Source organism: Martes martes, assembly GCF_963455335.1.
Source record: "Martes martes genome assembly, chromosome: 13".
In the NCBI taxonomy this organism is placed as follows: domain Eukaryota; kingdom Metazoa; phylum Chordata; class Mammalia; order Carnivora; family Mustelidae; genus Martes; species Martes martes.
This window is the reverse complement of record NC_137901.1, coordinates 19,207,539-19,233,443: the sequence shown is the minus strand read 5'-3', so window position 1 is coordinate 19,233,443 and position 25,905 is coordinate 19,207,539.

Here is a 25,905-nt window from a genome sequence, read left to right as displayed (position 1 = left end):
CTTGCTCATTATCCTGTCTGCTTGTTTTTGTTATGGAGAAAGATATATTAAAATTGCCCACTGTATTTATGGATTACTTTATTTCTGTTATAAGATTTATCCCAATTTCAGGGTTGTGAAAATGTGAAAAAAAATATGTGACTTAGAATCAATGAAATAGGGAAAAATATCACACATCTGGGCATATGTCAGTGTGAAGATTTTTAAGCCCAAGAGGATAATAAAAGAATTTCTATGCATTCTGGACATTGGCTAGAATGGAAAAATGCCAGAGTGTCTCAGGTTGAGTTATTTTTTAGGGGGGCAGGATTGGGACACTATAGTAGGGAACCTCAAGTTTTCTTTTTCTGTTCTCTGAGGCCAAGAGCAAATCCTAACCAGCTGGTTCATTGCTTCTTCAATGGAGGGCCTCACCCCCACTCCTTTTTGAAGGTATGGAACTCAACCGAGGTTCCAGGACACCCCAATTTATAAGTGCAGGGGCCATATCAATTAGCTTAAAAAACACATAGAACATTGTGTGTTCATATGCATACGGGCATTTATCTGGAGAGAAGTCCCTTCCTCTCACCAGATCATCAGAACTGTCTGTCTTCTAGAAGTCAGGCCCACTGCTCTAGAGCCAGTGAAACTTGAGCTAGCACACACTCGGATCCCCAGGAAAGAGAGGGCAGTAGGGGCACAAGGAGGCACAAAAGCCCAAGGCCTGCTCCCTCTTACCCGGAATGCTCCTTATCCCTCCAAAAGTCAGTCCAACTCTTCAAGATGTCTTTAGACACCATTTGCAAAGCAGGGGTGAAAAAAAAGAGTATCAACAACCCCATTCTGTCCTACACTGAGACATTCACTTCCTACCATTTTTAAAAACAAATATTATCAAAAGCTTCTGCACAGTGAAAGAAACAGTCAACAAAACAAAGAGGCAACCCACGGAATGGGAGAAGATATTTGCAAATGACAGTACAGACAAAAGGTTGATATCCAGGATCTATAAAGAACTCCTCAAACTCAACATACACAAAACAGACAATCATATTAAAAAATGGGCAGAAGATATGAACAGACACTTCTCCAATGAAGACATACAAATGGCTATCAGACACATGAAATAATGTTCATTATCACTAGCCATCAGGGAGATTCAAATTAAAACCACATTGAGATACGACCTTACACCAGTTAGAATGGCCAAAATTAGCAAGACAGGAAACAACGTGTTTTGGAGAGGATGTGGAGAAAGGGGAACCCTCTTTCACTGTTGGTGGGAATGCAAGTTGGTGCAGCCACTTTGGAGAACAGTGTGGAGATTCCTCAAGAAATTAAAAATAGAGCTTCCCTATGACCCTGCAATTGCACTACTGGGTATTTACCCCAAGGATACAGATGTAGTGAAAAGAAGGGCCATCCGTACCCCAATGTTTATAGCAGCAATGGCCACGGTCGCCAAACTGTGGAAAGAACCAAGATGCCCTTCAACGGATGAATGGATAAGGAAGATGTCGTCCGTATACACTATGGAGTATTATGCCTCCATCAGAAAGGACGAATACCCAACTTTTGTAGCAACATGGACGGGACTGGAAGAGATTATGCTGAGTGAAATAAGTCAAGCAGAGAGAGTCAAGTATCATATGGTTTCACTTATTTGTGGAGCATAACAAACAATATGGAGGACAAGGGTAGATGGAGAGGAGAAGGGAGTTGAGGGAAATTGGAAGGGGAGGTGAACCATGAGAGACTATGGACTCTGAAAAACAACCTGAGGGTTTTGAAGGGGCGGGGGGTGGGAGGTTGGGGGAACCAGGCGGTGGGTACTAGGGAGGGCACGGATTGCATGGAGCACTGGGTATGGTGAAAAAACAATGAATACTGTTACGCTGAAAAGAAATAAAACATTAAAAAAAAATATTGTGAGTGTTATGTCTTTACATTTCTGCTCTTGTCTTTTTACCAAATCTATCTCCTCTCCATTTTTCCCTGGTTCTTCCCTGACGGCAAGGTGTGTGACAGAGTAAATAGGGCCATCACTCAAAAAAAGAAGCTGCCCCACGTCTCAGGGGCCCCCGACTGAGCATGGTCTCCACGCACCGTGCTGTATGCTTTCCACACACCAGCTGTTCTGCGGCCTATGGACCGTATAGGAGTCCAGATTCAAGTTGTGTTGTGATCCTGGATACATTTCTGCTATGGCAACAGTCCTAAAGACATGGCTTAAGGCTTATCCTGGGCTGTGACCTCATACTTTTTTCCACATTTTATTTATAAACATTTCAGGATGACAGTTGACAACAAGGTCATGCACAGGAGGGAGACCGTTGAGCAGACAGACTCAGAAACAGGAAAGACTAATTAAAGTTCCGTGGTCTTTCCCAGGTGTCTGTCCTCTCGACCTCAGGCATAAAAAGCTGGATTAGTTGACTCCTTTCCCTAAAGAAATCAAGGAAAACAAATGTGCCAAAGATATCACAAGTAGAAGTCAGAGGGGGAAAAAAGGACAAAAATGCCTTTTATTTGATGGGCCGTGGAGAAATCCAATTTAAAAAGTTACCAGTGTAAGGGTTTGTTTTTTTTTTTTTTTTAAGGGTCCTTTTTTTAACCTAACAAATGTGGAAATACCATATAGCTTTTCAGCGTAGGTGGGGGGAAGTCTGCAGGCGTGATCTCAGGGGAATTGCTTCTTAGATTTTAAAATCAGATTCAAGGAAGAGATAGTCTTTTTTTTTTTTTTTCCTGGTTATTAGTGGATAAAGATGTGATGTACAGAGCTACAGCAGTTATCATGAGGTGATGAAGAGTAGCAGCCGACACAGAGACGGCAGAGCAGAAAGACAGAGAGAAACTCAGTCCTTATTTGAATCACTAAATAAACCCACCCTTAAACCTCTCTCCTCTGGAATCCCCATCATATGAAATTACAGGGGATTTTTGGTTTGGGGGTTTTTTGTTTGTTTGTTTTTGGGTTTTTTTTTGTTTGTTTGTTTGTTTTTGTTTTGTTTTTTATTTTCTTTAAGGCAATTGAGTTAGGGTATTTTACTAAGAGGAACGGAAACCTTCCAAGAGGACTCTTCCAAGGGTCATACTGTGCTATTAATTCCCACAGGGTCATACCAGCTCTTCCGTAGCAATGAGTTGATTTACTAGTTTCACTGGAACCTCAGTAGAGACCGTGTGCAATGTCAGCAGTATTGACATGTGTGTGGGTGTGTGTACACATTTATTGATGGGGTACATGTATTTAATTTTTGCTAAATTAATTTGGCTAAATTTTTAAAATGTTACCTCTTGATTGTGTCTTACTGATCCTAAAGTAAATTGGGCTGGAAGAAAAAAGACTTCAATGTTGAACATATTCTCTCCACAGCACCACCCTACATCCTAATTCCCCCTCTGTGAACACACCCCCACCCATTTAGGTGCCCACACCTGTAACTTGGCATCCTCTGCATATCCTCGATTTCATTCATTTCCAAGTCCCCATGCTTCCATTTCATTTAACTTTTTTTTTTTTTTAACCACATGCACCATACCTCATCTTATCCACACATTCTCTCTTCTAAATTCCTAAAACAGTGTCCTTAACAGATCTCCTTGCCGATAATCTCAGGCCCCTTCAACTCACCTCCCATACTTCTTTCAGTAATCTTGTAAGAATACAGGTCCTATCATGTCTCTCCTTTCTTGAAACCATAAATGAGCCTTCTCTGTGTCCGGCATGTGATCAGGATCCTCACTTGGCATTTAAGGAACTACGCACCCCTCCAGTTGACCTTCCCATTCTGTCCTCCTGCCGTCTTTAATTACCAGCAGCTACCAATGCACCACGTCATGTAATGTCTCCTTGCTTTGGACTTCTTTCTAGAATGCCCTCACCCAACTCCTTTTCCTTATTGTTTAAAAACTTAGCATGGACATTACCTTTTCTAGAATGCATTTCACACCTCACTCTCATCTGTGTCTCCACTCCACTTATCACCATAACTGTCTTTTTCTCCTCTTAGATTGTGAGCAGGGATTATGCTTTATTGCCTGGCACACACTACTAATAATGCTAATTATAATGATGACAGATTACTTACAACACGAAAGTAATGGCCACGTAACTGTTTCTTATGTTAAAATTTAACTCTTATTTTCACCGTATCAGGTGAGCTATCATTATTATTATTCTCATTTTAGATGTATATATAGAGGCCCAGAATGCTTAAAAAGTTTTCCAAGTTACACAGTCATTAAATAACAGAGCAAGGATTTGAACTCAGGTGGTCTGACTCCGGAGCCCACGTTTTCATCCATATTGTTGGATGGCTTCTCTCGTGGATAAATGTCTGGCTCATGGAAATTGAGGTGATGGTGGGGAGTTTGGGTAGATGCTCCTGACCCCTCCAGCCCATTGGTACCTCTTGAAGGAGGCAAAGGAGTTAGGCTGGTGTTGGGTCCCTTTCCTACTTTCAGCTTTCTTCTCATGAGCTCTTTGATTCCATAGTGTAGCATGTGTCTTGCTCTCATCTCTGGTCTTTTCAAGCTCAGTGTTTTCTTTCTTAGGAAATCATCTGATATCTTCACAGTCGTCATCATAATAATGCTGCTGGTGGTGATGGCTAACAGTTACTGAATGTTTACTACCTCCTCTTAAAATTTTTACCAGTGGTAGTAGAATAAAGAGCATCTCCCCTTGCAAAGCAATTCTAAACAAGGAAAAGTGATGAATGCCTTCATTCCAAATAGGGGACTACCCCCACTCCTTGCATGCAGGCTGTCCTGATAAGATGTTTTCAGCTTTCTCTTGTTGTGATCAGGACATTAAGACTGGTTGTTCCTCCTCTGACTAGCTCCTGCCCGCCCTACCCCCCAAACCCTCACTTAACTCTTCCTCCCAACACTACCCAGCCACACACCCAGGGCAGCTCTGACATAATGGAAGGGGAACTAGGCTGGGAGTTAGAAGACCTTGGTCTTCCTTTAATAGCTGGGTTTCTTAGGGGAATCATCTAATCCTGCTGAGCCATGGTTTCCACTTTTTTAGAGGAGAGTGAAAATTATTTCTGCCTCGAAAGTCATCTCTTCTGGGATATCCTCCCTGACCCTGTCACCTTAAGAGAGAATTATCATCCCCTTCATGTTAGCACTTATCTACCTTGTTCAGACCCATGCATGTCACACTTTATTATAATTGTTCATCTGTCGGTGCCTTCTACTACATTGTTACTCTCAAGATCAGGGACTGGGTCATAATTGTCTTTGGGTTTCCTGCCCCTACAACACCTGTTGACCTGAATTTCCACAACTGTTCCCTGCTTTTCCTTGAATCTTCCATGTGTGGAAATCCGTTTCATCCTCAAACCTACCGGTGACATCTGCTTGGATCTAAAACCACTTGAGGAAAACTGATGGAGTAACACACTAGGGATTCCATCTGTCCTAGACCAGGAGACCAACAAAATGTTTCTGGTCCTGGTATTCAACTTTGGTCTCATTTAGTAATACTCAACAGGCCATCCTGTATCTACTGCTAATGAATATACAAGGACTTCTGCTGATGATCTGGCCAGAATATGCATGACATAATCAAGATGTTTTAATTTCTAAAGAAGAACCTGAATGGGGGGAATGGTGCACAGTGGGTTGTTTTCTAGTAGAGTGGCTGTAAGTGGGGGAATCAGTGAAGACATGCTATTGAGGGATGTTCAGACCTGTGGAATTCGTGGTGATGGTGGGTTCTTTGGATATTACTCTTTCCCACCTTCTTCCCAATCCCATGGTCTATTCAAGCTCAGGTGTCCCGAGACTTATTTGAGCTGAATACTGTTTGGAATGTCAAAACAACCACACATATTTTAATGATTAAGTTTATCCCCTCTACAAGGATACTTCTCATCTGGATAATTTCCCCTCAGAGTGTGAGGGAATGGAGCCTGGAGTGTGTGCACTTCCTATCATCAAAGAGAAGAGGCGAGGGAGAAGACAGTCTAAGTGTGAGCAAGAGGAATTACTCCTACAGATGTGCCCTTTGACTCCCATTTCCTGCTCCCGGCCAACCCTTTGGAGATTATTTCCAGGGAGATCTCCTTCTTCCTGTGAGGCCAGAGACTTTTCTAGTTATAAGGCTGTTGTGTGTGACATGTCTGGGCAAGCATGCAGCAAAACCACAGAGAAACAAGGGATTAAAGAAATAAAGCTGAGCAAACTCAAAAATGCCGTCTGCAGAACTTCTCTCGAGCTTGAGGTAAACATCTCCACCCACCCTCCTCCTTCTGCAATTTCACAGTTTATTTTTCACTGCATTCGGACTTGTGGCGGTTCCCTCTGCTACAGAGAAGGGGAAGTAAGTTGTCCTGTAGGAGTGGCTTTCCCCAGGAGCCCAGTTCTCCAAGTTCAGGAATGAAAGAAAATTCCCTTTCCTGAGTGAGACAATGCTCAAAGGCGAGCGAGACGTGGCCTCAGTCACTGGAAGGTGAGCACACTTCCTTAGTTCTCCCAGAGAGGACAGTCTTCCTTCAGACCCATGCCCTCTGTCCTCTTCCTCTGGGCACTGGCTCCCTGAACTCAGAGAGTGGACAGCTCTGTCCCCTTTTCCAAACACGTCAGACTCACAGAAAGATTTCCTCCAAAGATTACCGCCTTCTTCCCCTTAGTTATAATGAGCAGTATCTGAATGATGCCTCCGTCGGCCAAGATCCAAGCGGCCATCTTATAAGGAAAAGGCCCATAAGTCCTCCCAAATGATCGTCAGCCTTGGCATAGGCAGCGGCCTCATCCAGATTCCAGCAAAGAGGAATTGGCAGGGCACGAAGAAGGGCAGAAGGTAATTGAGGAGCTGGGGCTGGTTTTAAGGCAGAACGGAGCCCAGCTCCACGAGCTGAGCTGGAAGGAATTTGCTGCTTGTGCCAGATGTCATAAAGAGCTGCTGAGCTAGTCGAGCTTTCTAGTGCTCGGGAGCAAATCAATCAGATGAGGTGCGGCTGCCGCTCAGCTCCAGACCATGAGCTCATGTGGGCTCTACCCCAGCGAGCCAGCGCCACCACAGGCCCTGAAGCCCGCATGGCGAGAGCAGAGTGCCCGTGGCCAGGAGGGAGAGACCAAAGGGTTCTTCTTTAACTCTGAAAATAGCCCCGGAGTGAACCGGGCCTTCGACAGCTGTGGTTTCGTTCTCCTCACTGCTGGGCGAGTTGGGGGCGCTAACTGTGGAGCTGGAGAGCTGTTCAAATCTGACCAGACCTGTTCAAGTTGATGAGTGACAATACTTAGGCCAGCGTGTGTGGCTGAGCAGGCACAAAAGCTTTACGGCAGGAGAAGAAGTGGAAAGAAAGCAAAAAGGCCCCCAGAGGAGGAAGGAAGCCGGTTGGGGGTCGCCTCATCTGCGTTACCTCAGCAACTTGCCCCTATCATGGCTCTAGCCCTCATCCCACAGTCAGAAGCTTGTCAAAAGGAGCCTCTCTCTGTATTGAGCTTTCAGTCTGCGCCGGCTCCACTGTTCAGGGAGTTTGACGTACAGCATTTCATTCAATCCAGACTCAGAGAGGTTAAGTGACTTTCCCAAAGATATAATAAGTAAGTGCGTGGGTGTGCGCGCACGGTACTACTGAATGGCAATCAGCTTTCAGATCCACTTCTCCCAGACTTCAAAGCCAAAACCGTACCCATTATGCCACACAGTCTCTCAGTTTCAAAGCAGGTACTTTATAAGAATTTGTCAATTCAGAAACTGTGGTCAAGAAAAGAAAATTTGCCAAAGTCGCCCAGTTGGGAAATTAAACCGAGAATATTCGCTGGGAGCCAAAGAGAGGGACATACATTGGACATATGGTCACAGATTGAAGTTTTCCGTTTTCTCTCCCTATAATAGCCCTGGCAGACAGCTAATAAGGGAAACATATTGCAGAAGGAATCTTCTCTTCTCTCAGATCACATGGTACAGATTTCTGGTAGCAGCAGAGTTTGCTGAAAACAAATAATAATCTGACAATAGGTAAATTCTTCCCCTCTCATCCCAGTGGAATAAATACACGCAGGGATTCAGGAGTTTATCCTTTCGAGAACTGAGCCTATTGAGGGAAAAATTGCAGAGGAGGGCACGAAGACAGTGACTGCCTTCTTCGGAAACATGTGAGTTCGTCAGATGCCACCACCGTCCCTCCATGTTCGGATTGTTCACTTGATGGAACCATTTGAGAGGTCTGGAAACATAGATGATCATCCCTACCATCTGTATGAGGGCAGACAGCCCACTATTACATTTTTATAAAACTTCCGACAAGAAAATATCCACGCTAGCCTAGGCAAAGGAAATTACCTTTGAACGTAAGCAATGGGAAAACCATTCCTGACAACAGAAGAACTCCAGACCCCTACAATCCTTCTGCCCCTCTGTTTTCTTTCATTCAGATCAAGGTAAAAAGATGGAAAGCACAACTCCTTCCAGTGGTATAGAATCTGCCGCACCTTTTAACGAAGCTGTCTAGCCAGCATTGAGTTCAGAAATTTCAACCTCTTTGGTATTCCTTGCCAAAGAAAGTCCAGAACAGGCAGCTGGTTTTGCTCGATTCTGTTGGATCTCCATGCTAACTCTTCTGCTGAGACATTAGCAGACATCACAGGAACACCTCTCCTTGACTGTTCTGTTATCCTCTTGGCAATTTCTTCTTTGAACCAGTGCCCTGTAAGTGCTTGTGTAGTATTTAGCAAGTCATCTAAAAACTAATTTGAAAGCATGAAAGTTTGTGTCTAATCTACTTGCAAAAAGTGAATTTGAACATATTCTGAGTTAACTTTTAAAATAGCACTCTCTCTCAAAAAGTTAAACTAAGTTACCCTATAACCCAGCAATTCCACTCAGAGGTACGTATCCAAGAGAAGCAAAAACGTATGTTCACGTAAAAACTGGTACATCAATAGTCATAGCAGCATTTATTTACAACAGCCTCAGAGTGGACACCACCCAAATGTCTGTAACGGACGAGTCGATAAACAAAATATGATATGTCCATACAATAGGCTATTATTCAGTAATAAAAAAAAAAAAGAAGAACGTACTGACAAATGCTCAGCATGAATGAATCTTGAAAACATTATGCTAATTGGAACAAGCTGGACACAGAAGGCCATGTACTGTGTGATTTCATTTATATGAAATATCCAGAATTGGCAGATCTATAGAGATAGATAGTAGATTTGTGGTTGCCTGGGTCTGGAGGGGATGGGAGTGACAGCTGATGGGTCCAGGGTTTCTTTTTAGGGTGATACATATGCTCTGGAATTAAATAGTAGTATGGTGATGGTCGCACAATCTGTGAATATATTAAAAACTACTGAAGTGCATACTTTTCAAAAGGGTAAATTTTTATGGTAGGCGAATAATATTTCAATTTTTAAATAGTTTGGGAAGAAAGGGAAAAAAAAATAGCACCCACATCAGAGAGATTTGCGTGGACCATACAGTCTATGAGCCACAAGGAAGCACAGTCCATGACCTTGGGACTTGTATCATCCAACCTCATCCCTCAATGAGACAGTGTAGCACTGTTAAGATTAAGAGCACAGTCCCTGAAGCCAGACTGCCTGGGTTCAAATCCTGGATCATGCTACCTGCCAGCCATGTGAGCAAAGTACTTAACTCCCTTGTAGTTCAGCTTCCTTGATTACAAAATGGAGACTCTAATCATAACAGACTGGTGGTATTCCCACGACAATTAAGTTAGCTAATACGTGAATAGTGTAGTTTTGTCTACCTGTCATCTCTAATGTCACCGTGGAGACAATGTGGTGACCTATTTTCCGGAGTGCTTGCAACCTTGATTATACAATCAACATTTGTTTCTTGATCACACATAATTGATGACCTACATCTAATTTTATTTAGGAATCACATAATAAATTGAATAATTAAGTAATAATTCAATAAAATCTTTAATTTGTGAGCCATATAACATGGTTACAAATTATTTGAAAGCAGGAGCCTACGTCCATCCTTCATCCTTGCCACTTGTTTTACATTCCCCAGCACTCAGCCCAGCACCAGCTCATGGTCAGCACCTCAGGTGTACTGACTAACCCTTTCCACAGGGTTGGGGTCCCTGGCTAGTTTGTCCCAGGACTAGTATTACAGTATGAGGTATACTCCCACCACAGACCACAGAGAGAATGCCAGTCTGACTGTGGACTGATTTGCAGGGATAATAGCTAGTGGAGGCATGTCTTATGAGTTGTGATCCTGAGGTGCTAAAGTTGAAGTTTCTACATGGTTCTGGGTTCAAAGAGCTACTTGAAGGTGCCTGGAGGCTGTGGATCATCAATCTGGCTACATTAGTTATTATTTGGGAGCTGAAGTTTCTTCAGTGTCACCAAGGTCCACAGCTGGGAGCAACAATATAACCTGGACAGTAACATGCCCTACATGGGGCAAAAGTCTTCCAAGAGAAAGGTCTAAGCTAGACCAAGAAATGCACGTGCGTATGTGCACACACGGCAGCTCCTCATTGATGGGTGATCCGGGGACTCAACGTAGAACAGCTTTCCTTCAGTCTTTTGACCAAGATATGCTTTAACCATCAAGACAGGTTTTAAAGGAATGGTGAATGCCTCCTAAAAGACAGACTCATGAATTCTAATTGCATTCCAAGAGACTCTAGTGGTTTCCTAACTCTGATTTCTTTATTAGGGTATTGTGCTTGTTAATCTTTTTCTCCCAGCTCATTTTATTATCAAAATCAAGTCAGCTGCTGTTTCCTGTTTATTGTAGAACATGGGTTCTGGGTAACTTGGGAAATACCATGATCAGGCATCTTGTGATAGCTCTTCAACATCTTGGTGAGTCCTAAGACTGGTGGGCTGGTGGTGGGGTCTTCTCCAGCCACTTTCTACTCCAAAAATGGCCTGAAATGCCCCCACTCCTAAGAGTAGACAGCTATTCAGAAAGTTTTCTGAAGGGCTAAACCCAAGATCACCAGATGTATGCATTTAGAATTTTATTCTTCAAATGATTTTGGGGTGCTTCGGAGATGCTCTTGCTTACCTCTGTGTCCTAGACCCCGGATTCTCTGGGTGAAAATCGCCACAGGGCTTCGAGACTGACTGGGGTGTGTATGATTGTGGGGGTGTGGGAGGTACTGACTTGGAGAAAACTGTGCCAATGAGGAGATGGTTCTCTGATCTTCATGGAAAACTCTGTAAGAGATCATGAAGGGATTTCTCTCTCTACTACCATAGTCAGTGGTGCTTCTTCAGTTTCGTGTTCTAATTAGACATATGTACTTAACGCTCAACCACCTTGGTGAGGATTGGGAGAGAAGAAACTGAACTAGAGAACAAAATGTTTGTTGAGCCCCACTCCCCATGTCTCCAGCCCTGGAAGAGGTGGGATGGGATTATGTCCCGAGTTTTCCCTGGCTTCCTGCTGCTCCCTGTGAAGCAGTGTTCCTACTTCCTGTATGATGGCTTTGGTACAAGTCCTACTATCTCGTTCAAGTCTATAATCAAGATCTGGAGGGGAAAAACATGGCTTTTATAGTTCCCTCTATTTGCTCTCATGTCAAGCCAGGAGCACTGAGGCACCAGTGCTACTCGGGAAAACATCCTTTTGCCTAGTAACTGAGAGCACATTGGTATGCTAGCCTTCTCCTCCTCGTTTATTTTCAGGGTAGTGATAAAAGCATGGAAAAAACATCAGGGAAAATCAGTAAATTTCAGTAATATTTCAATACATCTGCAAAGGGCAAACAGTTTAGAGTTTCTCCTGCCCCGTCTGAAGTTGGAACCTCTCACCACAGCGGGAAGCACAGCTATTTTGACTTGGCAAACCAAACCAAACAGCACACACCTGCAACTGTACGTCTCTGACGTGAATAGCCGTGGCCAGAGGGTCAGTGTGTTCTCAGTTTTTCATCCAGAAACCACATTCTGCAAATGGAGAGAAAACCACTGTTGGATTAAAGGAAATCCTTGCCATGGAGACTAAGCATACAACTTTAATTAACTCATCATTTTCTAATTAGCATCCCCCGAGCCCTGTGCATGGGCAGCTTATGTTGCAGAATGTGCCATCAAATTTTTCCAAACAGTTTCAAAAAGTAAAGTTATGTTTTTATAAACATTTATTTCAGAAAGTTTGGAAAATATAGAACAAATTTAAAAAGAGCTGCAATACCCAAAACTCATCACTCATATCAAGTCATTTAATCTTTGGTATATTTCTTTTCACTCTTTATATATGTTTTGTATTTTGTATTTTAGACATAGTGGAGACTATATCATCTATAGAGGTTCTGGCTTTTTTATTTAATATTTTAGAGTAACATTTTATCCTTCAGTACGAACTTCATAAAAATCACTGTCAGTGTCTGCATATTGCACTGACTACTGGTATTATAATTTGCATAATTATTCCATTATTGTGGAATTATTCCAAATTTTCCAAAATTATTTCAAAAGTTTGCTATCATAAATAATGCAGCCATGAATTCATTGTGCATATAGCTTTGATATCTGTATTAAGAATTGTTTCCTCAGGAAGGATTCCCAGAAGGAAATTCCAATGTGGGAACTCATATTGGCTTCTGATGCAAAAATGCCAAATTGATTTCTAAAATTCTCACTCTGCTACCTGGGATGAAGTAGCTCTTTAATTAATAAATAACCCAGTAACTTTTATCTAATAAGATAGGCAAAAATATAATTGAAGGGTTGATTTACTTTGCATTCCTTTGATTTTTTTTTTCTTTTCTTACCAATTGCAATCTAGCTTTGTAAATGATCTCTTTTCGTTCTTTGCCCATTTGTATTTTAGGATCTGTTTTCTTATCAATTTATGTGAGCTCTTTTTATTTACATAAAAGATCAACTGTTGATTCAACATGTTTGCTGCAAGTAATTTTCTACTTTATTGGTTTTCTGTCCATTTTAGTTATGTTCTGAGATATAGAAATATGATTTTTATAGTAATCATATTATTGATCTTTTCCTTGGCGATATTTTTTCTACTGATCAAATACTTAGAAACTTCTTACCCTCTAGAAATTTTGTAGATATTCATCTCTATTTTCTTTTAGGTTTTCTACAGTTTGAAAATTCTCATCTCTTTAATCTATCTGGCATGTATTTTAATGAATTGTGGGCAATACAGATATCTAAACTAGATCTCACATAACCCATCCTACAAATATCTAACCAGATTCCATATTACTTGTCAGTTTAATATATCCCCTTTCCTATGGATGCACCCATTGTCCTTATGGAGCTGGTGCTCCATCAAGGTTTTTACCCCAGTTACTACTTTGTTTTGTTAATGTGCTTGTACCTCTTTTTAAATGCTATGTTCTAAACTTACATGAGTTTGTATTATACTTCAGACTCTGGTGGGGTAAGTTCTTAGCTTTGTCAAAAATTTCTTAACTGTTATTGCTGTTTATATGCCAGGCAAACTTCAGAATTACTTTAAGTTCCTAAAATTCCTGATTTTAATTATTATTTTAATTATTTTTTAAATTATGACTGCATTCAACCGAAGACATTCATGTGGATTAATTTCCTCGTCAAAAAACATGGTGGGTCACAGCATATACTCATTTTTTTCATTACCATTATCACCTTGTATTACTTACTGTTCTTAAATGCACAGGTGCATGACTGTATTCTCATTTTTTAAAGTGGAATGAAATGGGAAAACTTCATGCTGGTAAATTCCTTTCTGGAAGGTTACTTGGGTCAAGTAAAAAATTTTACTATGATAAAAAAAATGATACCAAAATAAATCTGTGAAGATATCTTTGTGCTTACTTGCAAGTATTTCTCTGGGATAAGCTCCTAGAATGTGGGTAAAAGAGAATTCATAATTTTAATTTTGATAGTTTCTGCCAAATTGTCCTTGAATAAGACTGTGCCAATTTACACTCCTATTAACAGTGAATAAGAAATTCTGTTTTCTCACACTGGATGCTATGGAAATTTAAAATATTTGCCAGTCTGGTGAAAAAATACAATCTCAATGTTGTTTTAATTCATAGTTCCCTAATTACTAAGGAAGTGGAACATATTTTCTGATGTATGTGACCATTTGCACTTCTTTTTCTTTGAATTGCCTCTTTTTCATTTCTTAATTTTAAGTGGGGCTTATTTTATTTATCTCTTTGTACATTGCATATATTAAGCCTTCATCTGTTACATATTTTGCAGATATTGTCTCTTAATCTCTTCCTTGTCTTTTAATACTGTTTTACCATCTTTCCCAGTAAAGCAGTTAACTCATTTTCATATGGTAAAATCTGTCATAATTTTAATTTTTGTCTCCTGATTTTCCTCCAGTTTTCTATTTCACAATTTTATAGGTTAAAAATGTTTCAACATGTAAGTTATGTATAACCTAACTTTTCTATGTGGTGTGAGAAAACAATTCTAGGTTTGTTTATTCTAAGTATTCACTTGTCTCAGTTCCAAAAGTGAGTAGTGTGTTCCCCTCAGGAAGTGTCTCCATTACGATGTGGTAAAAATTGAGTGTGTGTGTGTGTGTGTGTGTGTGTGTGTGTGTAGCACACATATTGTCTTGGGCTTTATTTCTTCCAAGATCTGTTTATTCCTATATTAATATGACATTGCTCTAATTACCAAATTAATGATTAAAATAATTAGTTATTTGTAATAATTAAAATAATTATAAAAACAAGAATTTAAAACTGCAAAGTCACATTAATTACTGTATATCACATTCTGGCAACTTGTATTAAATGTCTCTTTTACTTGTTATTTCTCAAAAATTTCATAGCCGATCTTGTATTTTCTCCCCCAAATTAGACTGTAGAGGTTCTTTGCAACTATTTTGGGTGGAGGGATTTTGGATGGGATTGTTTTGTACTTTCATGTTAGTATGGGGAAAATTGATCTCTTTATAATATTGTGTCTTCTAGTCAAGGCCATAGAGTGGCTGTTCCTTCACTCAGACCACTTTCAAGTTCCTACAATAAGTGCGTATAATTCTCTTCAGATAGCTCTGCATCCTGCTTGTTAGAATTATTTCCAGGCATTTTAAAGTTCTATTGTGATAATAAATTATACATTGTTTTTCCATTGCATATAAAAATTGCTTATTGCGTACGTATAGATGCTTACATATGGATCTTTCATTATGTTTGGGGAGGGACTTCAACTAGTTTCACAGTTGATTCTTTCTAAAATTTTGATAGTGATAATTTTATTAGTTTTTATAGTTTTCCTCCTGAGATGTCCAAGTATACAGCAATTTCTTTGATACATTTTATGAGTTTTTTATTTTTCTGTTTCCTTGGATAAGCCAGGGTTCTTTGGATTCCAGATTCTGTTATTTTAAGCAGAAACATTCACTCACAGGCTCAAAGGGAAGGCTGGACATGAGGCCAGGCAGGACTAGGCTGAGGTGAGTGAAGCAGTTTCCTTGGAAGCCAAATTTAGGGAGGTGCTAAAAATCTCAGTAATCAAGATAAATAACATTTTAATGCATTTTTAAAGGAAATACTTTTTTAAAAAATCCATGATGGACAAAATACCAAAGGTTTAAATAAAGATAGGCTCGGTATGGAGAAGCAGGCTCTGGAAAAGCCAGAAGGCAGGCAAATGTGGAGACCCCAGTAGCAGCTCCCAATGATAGCTTTATATTGGCTGCCAAAGGGACGGGTAAACTCGGAGAAAGAGACTGGAATCCTTGACCAAGGGGAGCGTAAGGAGCTTCCACTGACTATCACAGACCCCACATAATGGGGGAAAGGTGATTTTCTTACATCGACCCCATCTTCAGCTGAAATCACAGACCTTCCCATGTTAGGGCCACACCTCCCATGAGGTTGTCTCCCAATGTGCCAGTCCTCCTTGACTTCCTGCTATACTATCTACTCAAAGCTGCAACACTCACAAGGATAAAATCTTCACATAGCATAAAAGATATTGATAAAGAAACTTTGGTGGTTTTGAAGAGCACCGTCCATTGGAATGGGAATGGCAAACTACATTCTGTTTTGAACAAACCCTGGGGGGAAGGCCATACTTCCCTATATTTGTGTCTTGTAGCTTTGTTGTTGTTGTTGTTAGGAAATGGACACCTTAAGTAATTTAAAGTAGGTCTTCTGAAAATCTCCCCCATCTTCATCTCCCCTTGAACCCCACCCCAGGTGTACTGTTGTGGTAACTGCTCTTGGTTTTTAGTCAGTTTTCTGGACTAATTCTGTCAAGTCTGTATTATTTTTTATGTAGGGCCACTGAATTCCCTGCTGGAGAATTAGTGGTCAGCTAATGATTAGTTAGTTTAGTGGTCAGCAAAAGATGAGGCAGAAAAATTTTTATGTATCTTCAACCAAGAACCCCCTGACCTTTGCCAATGGATTCTGTGTGTTGGGGCGCCTTCAGTGCTCTGACAGTTTACAACTCTGCCTTAGCCTTCACTTCCTGCTTGTACAGAGCGTCAGGTTTAGCTCAAAAGAGAGATTAGAGTCCTCTCGAGTCTACCTTGAGCATTTACACAGCCCTGCACCTATGTGGGGCTTTCTAGAGTCTCAAGAACATGCTGGAACTTTTCAAGTTTCTGTAAGAACATCTTATTCCCCATATTTTCCTTTCACATTTTTTTTTTGGGTCAGCCTCTTATTTTCCCCAGCTGTTATGCTGCCTGAGGCAGCTGCTTGTTTTTGACAAATACCCTAGGGATAGAGTTGTTCCTACTAAGGGAGATCAGAATTAGGGTCAAATACAGAAAAGCCCTCAGAATGGGCTTTTTCTAGGGAACTGCCAGACCAAGCAGTGACAAATATCAGGGGATAAGCTTTTGGGGAAGCTCCAGACTTATTCTGCCCACCTTCAGTGACTGCTGAGGTGCTGGCTGTTACAGCTATAATAGTTGGTTATTCTCAAATCTACTTTGGATCTGGAAAGAAGGGAATCAGAATAGGGCAAGTTAAAACATCACAAAATGCAGTTTGTGCTAAGCAGAGTAAGGTCCCCCACAAAATGTTCATGTTCTAATTCCTTAATCTTGTGAATGTGTTACCTTATATGGCAAAAGAGACTTTGCAGATGGGATTAAGATTATGGACCTTGAGATGGGGAAATTATCCTGGGTTATCTAGTTGGGCCCAGTCTAATTACATGAGTTCTCAAAAGCAAAGACTTTTTCCCACCTGTCATCAGAGGGAGATATGACCATGAAAGAAGGGTCAGAAAGACTCAGTGTGGCTGGTTTTGAGGAGAGAATGGGGGCCATGAGCCAAGGAATGTGGGTTGGAAAAAGCAAAGAAACAAATACTCCTTTAGAGCCTCCAGAAAGGAATGCAGCCCCATTGACACCTTGATTTTAGCCCACTGAGACCTGTCAGACTTTGAATCTACAAAAGTGTAGAATAATAAATTGTTGTTGTTTTAAGCCCCTAAATTTATGGTAATTTGTTACATCAGTGTAGAAAAACGAATGCACTGTTATTACTGAGATTCAGCCATTAAAAAAAAAATTAACAGTCCTCAATGTTGTAAGCATTTGGTCAATATCCAGATTTCTGAAAAAGTTGATTTTGACAGTTTTTTTCCAGTGTTTTCATTGCCTTTATAAAGGGGTGGATTTTCAGACGTCTTTACTTTGCCATTCTGGAAGAGCTTTTCCCCACTTCCTTCTGGCATCTGGTATTGCAAATGAAAGTCAGATTTTTGTTGTGCTGTGGGTATTTTTTTTTTTTTTTCTTTTGGGAAGCTTTTTAGACTTTCTCTTGACTGTTCTGAATTCACTACATTGTGACTAGGTTTGCAAGTTTTGTTTGCTTTTAATTCATTCTGCTAAACATTTGGTAGAGACTTTCAATCTAAGAACTCAAATCTCTCTTACATTCTGGAAAGTTATCTATTTTTACTTGCTTAATAATGTTCTTTTTTATTCTTGCTATTTTCTATTTCTGGATTTCCTATTAAATAAATGTTAAACTTCTATATATATATAGAAGATATATTATATATGTCTCTTATTCTTTCTGTCCTTTATTTTTTTCCTCTTGTACTATACTTAGTGAAATCTTCATTTCAATTTTTAACTCTCTCATTAATTCTTCAGCAGCATACCTTGTTCTGTTTTGTCCATGAATTGAATTTAAATTTCAACAATCAAGTTTTTAATTCCCATGATATCTAGATGACTCTTTCTTATAGATACAATACTTTTTTGCCCTTCTGAAGATAATACATGTAAAAGTCCAGTACTGGTTCTTAATTTTGTTTTATCCATTATAAATTCTTTTTTAAAAATTTTGTTTATTTATTTGAGAGAGAGAGAGAGAGAGAAAGCACACATGAGCAGGGGGAGGGGCAGAGGGAAAGAAGAGGAAATCTCAAGCAGATTCCCTGCTGAGCGTGGAGCCCAATGTGGGGCTCGATCCCACAACCTTGAGATCGCCTGAGCCAAAATCCAGAGTCGGACGCTTAACCGACTGAACCACCCAGGCATCCCCTTTGTAAATTCTTCTACCTATTATGTTTAGTGTATCTTTGCATTACCTTTCCCAAATGTTGGGTGATTTTTAGATGTGTGTTCATCTCTACGCTTTGATTTCCTGAAGACTGTTCCTTTAAGCAGCCTTGGTGGGAATGGGCTAGGATCCTTTGTACTACTGCTTTCAAGTCAGGATAGTCAGGAAGCCTGAGTTAAAGGGGAATGGATACAGCAGGTCTTCCTGGGCTTTGCCACTCACATGGGACACTGCCCTCATTCTCTAACACAAGCTGCCATAGTCACTGATCTTGCCTCAAGGCATATTTCTGTTTTACTGTTATGTACAAATAGTACAACAGGGTAAGAAGGTGGAAGACAGCTGTATTTCACTCGTGCTTCCTGATACAATATTATCTGTTACGTAATGGCTTATAACTTTTATACTTGCTCTATAAATTATACTTGCTACCAATATAAAGTTACTCTCTTATTTCTATTTAATGACTGTTCTACTTCATCTAATGCCAACATTTCTCCCGGACTTCCTTTTTCTTAGCCTTTGCTTGAAATATCTCAGTCTTCCTTTAATTTTCAAAATTTCCAAGGTACTTTCCTTTGTATGTGTCTTTGGTAGAGAGAATATCATTGAGTTTTTTATTTTATATTACAGTGTGAATATTATGTCTTAATAAGGAAATTCAAACCACTTACAAGTGTTGACTTTATTGGTATGTTTGCCATCATAAGAATGTCTGTGTCTTTGGGGGGCTCAACAAATATATGTTAAAATGCATGAATGATTTCTGATATTCAGGTTTCGCTGCTTTCTCTCTTTCAGTATAAACATTTTAAAATTCCCTCTTATCTTCTGTAGACATCTTGTTTGTAATTTTACTAGTAGTTAATTGTGGGTTTTAAAAAAATATTCTATATATGTGTATGTTCCCAAGCTTTATTAGGCATTTGTTTATCCTTTAATCACAATGCTGAAATATTTGAATGATTTTCAACTCCATTGCAGACGATCAACAATAACTAGCAGTCTGCATATGAAAGGTAGAGCGTAAACAGAAGAATCTGCTGGATATAGCAGCAAAAACCCAGGACCAGACATCTTTAAGGGTCTTGTATTTTTTGTTGTTGTTGTTGTTGTTATTTTGGTTTTTGTGTTTTTAATTTTGTTTTTCATACCTCAACAGTAGTTTTTACTATTTATGTTTTTAAACATTTGCTCAAATTCCTTCTATTGCTTTTTTTTTTTTTAAACTAACTTATAATGTATTCTTTACCCCAGGGGTACAGGTCTGTGAATCATCAGGCTTATACATTTCACAGCACTCACCATAGCACATACCCTCCCCAATGTCCATAACCCAGCCACCCTATCCCTACTCCCGCCACCCCCCCAGAAACCCTCAGTTTGTTTTGTGAGATCACAAGTCTCCTTGTGTTTTAACAATGCAATGGAAGTTTATAAAACTAACTCCTACATCAAGAATGATCCATGTAGTATGTTAACAATAAAGGAATTACTTCTACTTCACAGAAAGAGCACTTCTAAAGTAAATTAAATTTCAAAGAAATGTTTGAAAAATTAACAGTGTAAGACTCAATGAGCTAATGCATTCATTATGTAGCAATGCCTCCAATGTCCTAATTATATTGTATAAGCTACCTGTTTGGGTATTTTTATTAATTCTATGATTACAGAATCTTATGTTAAATTGACTTGATTTTGGCTCTGTTATTTATCTCCATCTTTTGCATGTATAAAAAATTAGAGGATGTTAATACCTAATAGGGTACTAATATGGATTATGTTGAAAATTGAATGAAATAATCCATGTAGAGGCATTTGGCACAAAGCCTGGCATCCATTACCCCCACCACTTACTAGGTATGTGACCTTGGGAAAGTTCCTTAACCTTTCAATGCCTAGATTTATCATCCCTAATATGGGGATTAGAGTAGTTTTTACTACACGGATTTGCCATAAAGAGCTTAGAGCAGAGCCTGGTACATCTTAAGTTCTCAGTCACTGCAAGCTATTATTAGTATCAGAACGCAGTGAGGGCTACAGCATATATGCTCTGGCAGCAGCTATGAGAGAGGAGAGTATTCTTTAGGCTCACTCGTCAAGGAAGCAATAGCTGTGATATGGTCCAAAGAGTAGAGGTAAGCTTGAGTCAGAAGGCTGGGATCCAAGTCCCGGTCCTCTGCTTGGCTATGGAACCTTCAATACTCTCAGTATCTACTTTTGTGTCACAGAGAAAAATACCTAGTACACATTAGATATGGGAATTATAAGTATTGTCATGTATACAGGTATTCTATAATGTAATATCAAAACTGTACCATAATGTCAGTTACTATCAATAATTGTAGTATCAATACTAGTTAGCAGGGACTGTTCATGACCTCATTGGTACCTCCTACTAATGTACCTGACCCCATCAATATTCAGAAAAGGATTGTATATCTTTGCCCACATAACCTCCTTCTTCCTTACTTCCCCATTCCTTGGATGTATGTGTCATTAGTAAATCTGGGTACAATTACTATAAAAAATAGAAATGAGAGAATATTTTGTGAATTATAAACAAATTTCTAACTCTCCATTTTGGCAGAACAGCTCTGGCCCAGCCACTACAGCTGTCAGGGTGATTTATGATGTTCTTCACCAAGTTGACAGCCAGTGGAAAAGAAACTCCATGCGAGAAAAACTCCTTCTATTTATTCTACCTAGTTTAATACCCGATGAACCATGTTTTAAGAACAATTCTTCAAATAGCCTTGAGGAGAGCGTCCCTACATTTCCCAACACATACAATACATCATAGAAATTCTCACAGAGAATATAAGGTGGTTGGCAGTCTTTCTGTGAACTTGACTGGTTTACAAAACAGATCGTGATTAGAGACTTTGCAATAAAAACAGCAGGCTTAATATTCTAACTGGCATAGTTCTTCTTGGTTTTGGTCATTTCATCCTAACAATAAGGCTTCATCATAGGCAATACTATTATCATGTGTATATAATAGTGAACAAGAAGGGAGGACCAATCCATGGAATACAAAGCGTGATTACCTCCAAAGCCACTTAACTTGGAGAGAGAAGAGGGGACCAGAGTCCATCCTTAGTAGGGTTGTCTCTGCTTCAGTTCATTCCTGAAACCTCGTGTGATGACTACAGGCCATGGTAATCTTCTCCTTCATCTATACAATTCAAACGACACCCATGATACTGACTTACTTTGTAATGCTCTCAAAGAATATGTGATTTGTGTAACTTTTCTTCTCAACTATGTAGTATCATCAGCCTCTCCCATTTCCTTTGGCCTCTTGCTCCCAGTTTATAAACACAAAATTCTCTTCACATAACAAACCAACCAAACAAAACCATGCCCTTATCTTTCTGTTTCCTGACCTCGTTGGTCACTCTATTCTCTTGGCTTAGAGGGCACTGCTCTCTCTTGCTTCTATTCGGTGCTCTTTTCTGCTTCTGTTAAAACTCTCTGACCACATCTTTTCAACCCCCTTCGCTGGCTCCTCTCTCCCTGTCTTCTCCTTACACTTGCTATTCCCCAGTGCTTGTCTATCCTTAACAGTCCCTGGGATTCTTCATTTTCTCAATACCTTAAATATGCCAACAGGTCTCAACACATATATTTCTAGTGAGATAACCTTTCTTTTTTTTTTTTAAGATTTTATTTATTTATTTCACAGAGAGAGATCACAAGTAGGCAGAGAGGCAGGCAGAGAGAGTGGGGGAAGCAGGCTCCCTGCTGAGCAGAGAGCCCTATGTGGGGCTCGATCCCAGGACCCTGAGATCATGACCTGAGCCAAAGGTGGAGACTTAACCCACTGAGCCACCCAGGTGCCCCGAGATAACCTTTCTTAAGTCTAGAATCATGTTTCCTGGTGTTTATTGTATACCTCAAATGTATCAACAACAGAACTGATTTTTTCCCCAAAACATTTTCCTTTACCCGCCTTCTTCATTAGGGAAACTCTGGAAATCATACTTGTTTCCTTCCTCTCCTTTATTTCTAAGACTTTGTCTCTTCACTTCTAAATATCCCTCGAACATAACCAGTTATTTCCATTCCCTTTCTCATGACCTCATTTTTGTTCTCATTACCCTTCCCCTGATGTCCAAAACCCTCCCATTATGTCTCTTATCATCATTTTTGCTCACTTCTGATGTTATCCTCCCCCTATCCTACATGTCATCTTGTTAGTCTTCAAAAACAAAATGACACTAAATAAAAGGCAAAAATCCTTCATTGTGTCTCTCTTCTGTTATGAGTCCTTGAATAGTACTCCACTGATTTCAAAACAAAGTTTCAATTCTTTGGGCAAAGTCAAGGTGCTTTTCAATCTGACTCTCTTTTACCTTTCCCAATCTAATCTGTATTATTCCCCCCTCCCCAGGTACCTTTGATTTCTATTCAAGCCCATTCTTGCCTACCTGCTTTTCTGCATGAACCTGGCGTCTCCTCCTCCCCTTGCCTGGCAATCTCCAGATTCTCCCTCAAAACTGCATCAGAGCACTATTTTTTCCTGGGAAAACCACCATAACCTCCAGTAGTGTAAGATGCCGTGTCCTCCAAACCACTTCCACACATCTTTATTAGAGTCCTTCTGACAATGTACTAGAACTAATTATTATTCCCATGTCTGTCTTCCTTGCTCATCTGCAAATCTCCAGAGGCTGGAAATGTCTCATTCATCTTTACATCCCCATTGCCTAGCATAGATTCTGGCACACAGAAGGAGCTCAATAAATGTTTGTGGAATAAACAAAGGACTAAGTAAATGCAGCCCCTTCCTTTATGAAAGTATGGTGCATGAAGCCATCATTCTTGGTTTTTGGTATCTATAAGGCACACGGTACTAATGAGTAGATGGGCTGTTTGGCTCATTTTATTATAATCCCTTTGACACTTCTGTTAAAGAATACTGGCTCCAGGGCAAGTGTGAGGGTTCAGTATTTTTAGCTTCTAATGACCTCAGATCTGTTCCGTATGCTTTCCAGTTCCAATCGTGTGTATGTGTTAGCCGTGGAAACTGGCCACATGCATACACTTTCAAGGAATTACCTCAAGGAAACATTTGAGCAGCAGTCATCAGTAGGAAGTGAGAGCCTTTAACATGTTGTTGCTGGGGAAAACTTGTAGGATTCCTCATTATTGGGCACTTTTCTTTGAGTAATCTTTGCCAGTGTTTCCCACTTCCTGTAGTTGAGACTTAGAAAACGTCTTTGGTTCTTTTGGGGCTATATAGATCATCATTAGGTCATCATGAGATCAAACAACAGGTTATTAAGCAGAAAGGCAGGTGCATTGTGTTAGTAACCCAACCAATTTTACTACCCATCTGCATTCCTGACTCATATAGATGACCTAAGAGTGCCTATGGCTTTCATTAACACTCACATCCCTATTTTGATGAGTAAAAAGTCACCCACTAACTTCATATTCTGGAGACTTATTCAAAGGATGATGTCTTCATGGATAATGATGGACTCAATTCATTCCATTACAAATTGCTGGCTAATGTTTGCAAAGAAGTTTGGATGAAATTGGTCATTTCAGCATCTAGTTACACAGTGTCCTATGGTTTCATATGCTATAGCCTTGTTTTTGGAACTGTATATTAAGTTCCTTGGTTAAAAAGGCCACATATCTAGGTACATCTATATTCTGCACATGGCTGAGTATAGAGCAGGTTCTTGTTACAATATATATAAAATTACAGTCTTAGAATGATAGGGTTGGATGAAAATGCATTTTCTTTATGTTTCCCTCAAAGTTTGGGAAATATTTTATGAGATGTCTAAAATAATGTCCAGAATAAAAATAGCCATTTTCATCTAAGGCTGATTATAATTATAAAACTTTTTCCCAAAGCTGTGTAAATTATTGCTCTGATTTAATATATGTCTCACTTTTTAATTCAGTGATTGCATGTAGCATTCTCTGCATGGTAAAATGATATAAAGAGAACTAAAGCTGAGAGGGGGGTAAACTATATCCAGTGCAGTCTAATTGAAGTTGATCTTTATCTGATTTGGCTTCTCTGGGGGCTACTTGGAAATAGCTGTACCAGAGGCATTCACTAGTGTCCCACAGATGTTAATAATAGAGGCTTTCTGTAGACTTTAAAATAAAGACGATGTCTCTACAGTGCAATGACAACCAATTAGAAGATGAACATTTGGTCCATGAGTTGATGATTTTAATGCCATGCATCATGCTTGACTGATTAAACACCTTCCCTCTGCCCTGAATTAACCAATTTATTGTCCTAGGAGGCAATGTTGTAAAAAGCTGCTATCTGCATAAAACTGTGGACCCACTACCCTCAATGATGTACAATACAGAAAGAACTGGTTATTTCAAAAAGGCCTTTTAAGAGAGAATAGCTTTCTTGAAATGAAACTCTTGTGCCATAAAATTCACCCTTCTGAAGTATGTGATTTATTATTTTTAGTATGTTTAATATGATATTAAATATATAATATATATGAAACTTTTATCATCACTGTCTAGTTTGAAAATGTGTTCAGTACCTTCTGACCATTTGCGGTTACTCCCCAACCTCCCTACCCCCATTAATGTATAGTCTGTTTCTATGAATTTGTCTATTCTGAGTATTTCAAATACATGGAATTGAATCATTCAGTATGTGACAGGCTTCCTTCATTTAGCCTGATGCGTTTAGAGTCCATCCATGTTGTAGTAGGTATCAACTGTTCACTCTATTTTATTGATAAATGGTATTGCATTATAGAGATCTACAGCATTGTGTTTATCCACTCACAGTTGATGAACATTTGGGTTGTTTCCAGTTTTGGGCTATTATGAATAATGTTACTGTGAGTATTCACGTACAGGTTTTTGTGTGGACATATGTTTTCAGTTCTCCTGGGTATATACTTAGGAGTGGAATTGCTGGGGCATATGGTAATTCTATGTTTAACATTTTAAGAAACTGCCAGGTTATTTTCCAAAGTGACTGCACCATTTTCCATACGCACCTGCAGTGTGTGAGGCTTCCAATTTCTCCATATCCTCACTGACAACTTATTATCTGTCTTTCTGATGGTAGACATTCTGGTAGGGTTGACATGGTATCTTATTGTGGTTTTGACATGCATTTCCCTAATCAAGTGACTAATGATGCTGAGCATCTTTTCATCAGCTTCTTGGGCATTTGTGTATCTTCTTTGGAGAAATATCTATTAAATCCTTGGCCTATTTTTGAAAACTAGGGTTACTTTTTACTGTTGAGTGTTTATATATTCTGGGCATAAGACTCTTACAAGTCATGATTTGCAAATATTTCCCCCTATTCTGCATGCTGTCTTTTCACTTCCTAGATATGTGTCTTTTGAAGCAAAAAAAAAAAAATAATAATAATAATTAATTTTGGCATAGTTCAATTTATCTGTTTTTGTTGTTGGTGCTTATGCTTTGGCTGTTG